The sequence below is a fragment of the Phyllostomus hastatus genome, unplaced genomic scaffold (genome assembly GCF_019186645.2).
Source record: "Phyllostomus hastatus isolate PE091 unplaced genomic scaffold, TTU_PhHast_1.1 phas_contig_17, whole genome shotgun sequence".
NCBI classification, from domain to species: Eukaryota; Metazoa; Chordata; class Mammalia; order Chiroptera; family Phyllostomidae; genus Phyllostomus; species Phyllostomus hastatus.
In genome coordinates, this window is record NW_025333664.1 from 33,730,374 (window position 1) to 33,736,380 (window position 6,007).

The 6,007-nt window shown below is 36.2% G+C and overlaps 1 pseudogene; it reads left to right on the forward strand.

Annotated features, from left to right (window-relative positions):
- The first annotated feature begins 1,686 nt into the window (after nt 1–1,686).
- LOC123815385 lies at nt 1,687–2,087 on the forward strand (annotated as a pseudogene).
- Nucleotides 2,088–6,007: the final 3,920 nt, after the last annotated feature.

The following is a 6,007-nucleotide window of genomic DNA, read 5'->3' on the forward strand; positions in this document are numbered from 1 at the left end:
TTGTGAATTAGTGTTTCAGGATTCTTAGGGTATAAACCCAGCAGTGGAATTGCTGGGTTGAAAGGCAATTCCATCTTTAGTTTTCTGAGGAAATTCCATACTGTTTCCCACACAGCCTGCATCAGTGTGCATTCCCACCAACAGTGTACTAGGGTTCCCTTTTCTCCACATCCTCTCCAGCACTTATAGTTTGTTGATTTGTTAAGATGCTCATTCTGACCATTGTGAAGTGGTATCTCATTGTGGTTTTATTTGCATCTCTCTGATGGCTAGTGGCGCTGAGCATCCTTTCATATGTCTCTGGGTCCTCTGTATGTCCTCCTTGAAGAAGTGTCTGTTAAGGTCTTTTGCACATTTTTAAATTGGATTGTTTGTTTTCCTGGTGTGGAATTCTGTGAATTCTTTATATATTTTGGAGATCAAACCCTTGTCCAAGATATATTGGCAAATACATTTCCCATACAGTTGGTTCCCTTTTCATTTTGCTAATCTTTTCTTTAGCCATGCAGAAGCTTTTTATTTTGATGAAGTCCCATTCATTTATTCTTTCCTTTATGTCTGTTGCTCTAGGAGACATATCAGTGAAAATATTGCTACATGGAATATCTGAGCTTTTCCTGCCTATCTTCTCCTCTAGGACTTTTATGGTATGATGACTTATATTTAAGTCTTTTATCCATTTTGAGTTTATTTTTGTGTATGGTGTAAGTTGAAGGTTGGGTTTAATTTTTTTGCATGTAGCTGTCTAGATCTCCCAACACCATTTGTTGAAGAGGCTATTTTGATTCCATTTTATGTTTCTGCCCTTTTTGTCAAATATTAACTGACCATAGAGACTTGAGTTTATTTCTGGGCTCTCTATTCTGTTCCATTGATCTAGGTTTCTGTTCTTATGCCAGTACCAGACTGTTTTGATTACCATGGGCTTGTAATATAGTTTGATGTCAGGTATGGTGATCCCTCCTACTTTGTTCTTCTCTCTCCAAATTGCTGCAGCTATTGGGGGTCATTTATGGTTCCATATACATTTTTGAAGTGTTTGTTCTATGTCTGTGAAATATGTCATTGGTATTTTAATAGGGATTGCATTGAATCTATAAATTGCTTTGGGTAGTGAAGACTTTTTAATGATGTTAATTCTTCCAATCCAGGAACATGGTATATACTTCCATTTATTTGTGTTTTCCTTAATTTCTTTCTTCAGTGTTGTATAGTTTTCTGAATACAGGTCCTTTACCTCCTTGATTAGGTTTATTCTGAAGTATTTTATTTTTCTTGTTGCTATAGAGAATGGGATTTTTTTCCTGATTTCTGTTTCTGATATTTCATTGTTGGTATACAAAAATGCCTTTGATTTCTGAATATTGACTCTGTATCCCGCCATTTTGCCAAATTCACTTATTAGATCAAGTAGTTTTTTGGTGGAGTCTGTAGGGTTTTCTATGTACACTGTCATATCATCTGCAACAATGACAGTTTTACTCCCTCCTTTCCAATTTGGATGCCTTTTATTTCTCCTTGTCTGATTGCTGTGGCTAGAACTTCCAATAACATGTTGAATAGAAGTGGTGAAAGCAGAAATCCTTGTTTTGCTCTTGATCTTAGTGGGAAAGCTTTTAGTTTTTGCCCATTGAGTATGATTCTTCATGGTGGCCACCATCTTGGGTTTGAAATTTTGAACCCTAGATGGTGGCCACCATGAAGAAGGTGGCTGCAGAAGATGTCAATGTTACTTTTGAAGATCAACAAAAGATAAAAAAATTTGCATGGAATACAAGAATCACAGAGCTGAAGGAAGAAATAGACATAAAAAATAAATAACTCCAAAATTTAGAAGATGCTTGTGAGAATATCATGCTTGCAGATGATGACTGCTTAATGATATCTTATAATATTGGTGATGTTTTCATTAGCCATTCTCAAGAAGAAACACAAAAAATTTTAGAAGTAGCAATGAAAAATATACAAAAATAAATTGATGCTTTAGAATCTAGAGAAGAATAAATTCAGTGGTGTTAGCAGATGTGAAAGTTCAGTTATGTGCAAACTTTGGGAGCTATATAAACCTTAAAGTTGATGAAAGTTAAGCATTTTACATTACTTTAAAATTTTGTTCAATAAACTTAAATATTGTTTAAATGACAATTTCCCTTCTTCAAATGATATAGAAAGCAAAACTTTGTATTTTAAAAACATTTGTTATTTAATAGAAACTTGCCTATTTTCATGTCTTGCTTATTTACTTCCTATTTTTAACAGAAGACCGTATTCATTCATCTATGTATTTTGCAGAATGACTATATCAATATAGGTGTTTTATGTCATGTTATTAAAGTCAATTAAGCATTCAAAAAAGGAAAAGATTTGTTTTCTGAAAATATTTTTTGAGGGGGAAATACATGAATAGGTACCTGAATAAGTGATGTATTGAGGACAAAAAGACACGTGTTTATTTGGCAGATCATCTAGGCAGAGGAAACAGCAGGCACTGAAGTAGGTTTATCCTTGAATATTCAAACATAGCAGGAAAGTCAAGATGGCTGGAATGGAGTAAGTAACAGGGAGAGTGGTCAAAGCTCAGACAAACAGCAAAGACCAGGTCATGTATGGATCCATGGGACATGATAAAGAATTTATGGTCTTTGTGTAATGGAACATATACTTTGAGATGAATAGATTGGAGTAGGCAAGAAAGTAGGCAGGAGACCAGGGAGTTGAGTACCAGAGACTCTAGATGAGTGACATTGGTCGCTGGTGGTAGAGGGGTTAAGTGATTGGATTCAGGATGTATTCTAAAGACCAAGCTAGCTGTTGTATTGGGCATGAGAGAAAGAAGTTAAGATTTTTATCCCTAGTATCAGGTGGATGAAGGAGCCATTTACTGCTATGATAAATGTTAGGAGAGGAACAGGTTTAAGGTTGAGGAAAATCAAGAGTTCAGCAGCCAACATGTCAAATGTCATTCCTTTTAGACATCCCAATAGAGATGTGACTTAGTTTGTGGCTGAAGTTGAGGCATTGTACATGGGTATAAATGCTGGTACATTGATAGAGTAGTTGATGTGGGAAGATGAAAAATTGCTCTTCAGGAAAGTTGGAGGCTGGTCTTGAGGTGGCTGGTTTGTGAGGGAGTTAGGTGCATGTTCTTCTTTTGTCCTGGAGCACTCTCTGGTTGCTTTGATATCTCTAAGTGCAGGCTGCAGAAGGTCTGTGTTCCTGAGGAAAGGCCTGAAGGAGGATGAGGATCTGAGCTGGGAATACAGGATGGAGGTGAAAAAGAAGGAAGGGGTCCTCTGAGTGAAGCCATGTCCCTGCAGGGAGACGAATGGGAGCTAAGTAAAGAAAATGTGCAACCCTTAAGGCAAGGGCAGAGCATATCCACACTTCAGGAAGTATTGCCATAACAAGAATTTGCCCATAACAGTACTCTATAGCAGCAGAAATGGTGTGTAGAACAGTTGGGGCTCAACCTGTCATGATTCATCCCCAACTGTGGTAGATAATTTGTGGGGATCCATGCACAATGGTATAAGAACTGCTCTTCAAAAATTGATAGTCCAAGAACCTGCTGCTTGCCTGCTTTCTCATCACAAGATATCTAAAGATCTCAGATATGATTAAGAACAAGAGCTCTAGTATTTCATTTCATTGTGGAGCAACCAAACTCTTATATCAATAGAAATGCATTTTATACAGGGACAATCAGAAGCAAAGTAAAGCAAGTATCATATTACAGTATTTCCCAAAAGTATTACATCATTTGAATCCTTAAATAGAGTTAACTCTTTTCTTTGACAGTAATCAATTAGAGACATTTCTTCCTTGGATTCTTTTATGTGTATTCAATTATTAACTTTCTAGGAAGGTATTTTTGATAATGTGCTGAAAAGAAATAGTGATCTCCAAAGAAAATGTCAACCTCAAAGAAACTGAATTTATACTAGAAAGTGTTTCAATAATGACTTAACAAACTTTGGATAAGCAAAAGCTGAAAAATACAAGTACATTATTCAAAAGGAAAAATTGCTCTTCAGACTGTGTGTATTTTTTCAATAAAAAAAATAAAACAAAACAACAAAACCCAGCAAAGTCATCAGCTGAGAGTGAGGGACAGGTATGTTGAATTTTGAGAAGGAAGGAGACTATGTGAAACAGTAGCATTAGAGATGGAGAATAATAAATCTGACTAGAGAAATGTTGAGATTTTCAGGGAGGCTTGTGTTCATAAAATTGAAATGAGGCTGGTTGCCTGATTGTGCTTATTTCCAGCCACATTCAGCTACTCAGTGTAGGAACTAATATGTGGAGAACTGCTTTCCATTAGGGTTGAGGTTTTATCAATAAATTGGATAAAGTGCCCCAGCGCCAAGTGTCTAGCAAAGAAGAAGGTAATGCTATTTACTGAAATAAAGGATACAGAATGCACAGCTGAGGTCAAGGAGGGAGAAGGAACAGAAAAAGGCCCTTGGCTTTGGTCATGTTGAATTTGAGTCATCTATGGAACACACAGGAAGGGGTTCCTACAGGGAGCTAGACAGCAAAGAGCTCCTCTAGGAGCTGGCCCAATGCTTTGAGTGCAGAAGAAGCATGAGCAGGCCAACTCTCGTTGGGGTCATTTCTGGTTTGAAGTTGTTCATGGTCAGAGGTAGACCATAATTAGTTATGATGGCCAGTGAACCTTCAGGGCTTCTCCGTGGCCAAAGTTTTATCTTCTAAAAGTTAATCTAAGAAGCATTTAGATTAAAAGAGCTGCTAATCTCACTATATTTTCTTTTCTGGAATTCAATTTCAGTCTCATCTCAAAATGGCAGATCTTTTCAAATGTAAATCTGATCCTATCCCTTTCCTACTTAGAACCTTTAAATAAATCCCCATTTCAAGGAGAAATTCAAATTCTTCTTTATCCTCTCCTGTGTATCATTATGATGATGATTTTTCAATGTGGATACTAATTCTTCCAATGAACATTTCCTAGCCCCTCAGGGCCATATCTCAGTGAAGTAGAAAGTATTGTAGTCAACTTTTTGCTAATCTGCATTACCCTCTATTAAGCAACTTGATAGAGACTGGCATTACTTACTGATTTATAAAAAGGCAGTCCCATGGATTAGAACTGAAGGCCTACTATGTGCCAGGCAATCTGAAAGGGGTTGAAACTAAGTACAAGCTCCAAATTGTTTTGTCTTAATTATGTATTGCAGGGGTGTCCAACCTGAGTCCCATGGGCCTCATGTGTCTCAGGATGGCTATGAATTCGGCCCAACAGAAAATCATAAATTTACTTAAAACATTACTTACTTTTATAATACTAAGTTTTATTACCTAGACATGTACATTTTCTCTTTTTATGATAAAAATAGGTGATTTTTATTTTTATTTTTTTATATTGGTGATCAGAAGCTTGGGACCTGCTTGACAATTTTAAAAGATTACATAATTGCATAATTACAGTTATTATGTGAGGGCTTTTTTTGCTTATCTGTGGTGCCAGATATCACCAAAATTATGCACGGACCTTTTTTTTTTTTGTTCATCAGTTTTTGTTAGTGTTTGTGTATTTAATGTGTAGTGCAAGACAACTCTTCTTCCAGAGTGACCAAGAGATACCAAAAGGTTGGACACCCCTGATGTATTATATCTTTAAGAGATTAAAATGCTAAACTTAGTATCTACGCATGTTCCTGACCAGTTTTCCTGGGTTGACCATAGAATTCTCTAAAAAATAAAAATAAAAATTAAATAAAAATGGAGAGAGTGCAAAAGGAGGAGTAACTACATGGCAGTTGTATAACAAGGGAGAGATTTCAGAGGATCACCAAACCCTTATCTGCAATGCTAAAATCCAAAAGTATCTGAAAACTAAAAGATTTTCAATAGTTTGGTACTCACAGTCAGTTGGTGGAAAAATCTGTCTGCACCTGATGTGAAATTATGTTCTTTGTTTATTTCATTTAATGTGAATATTCATGGGTTTTACGGCATACATGTTAATATGTTTGAAAACAAC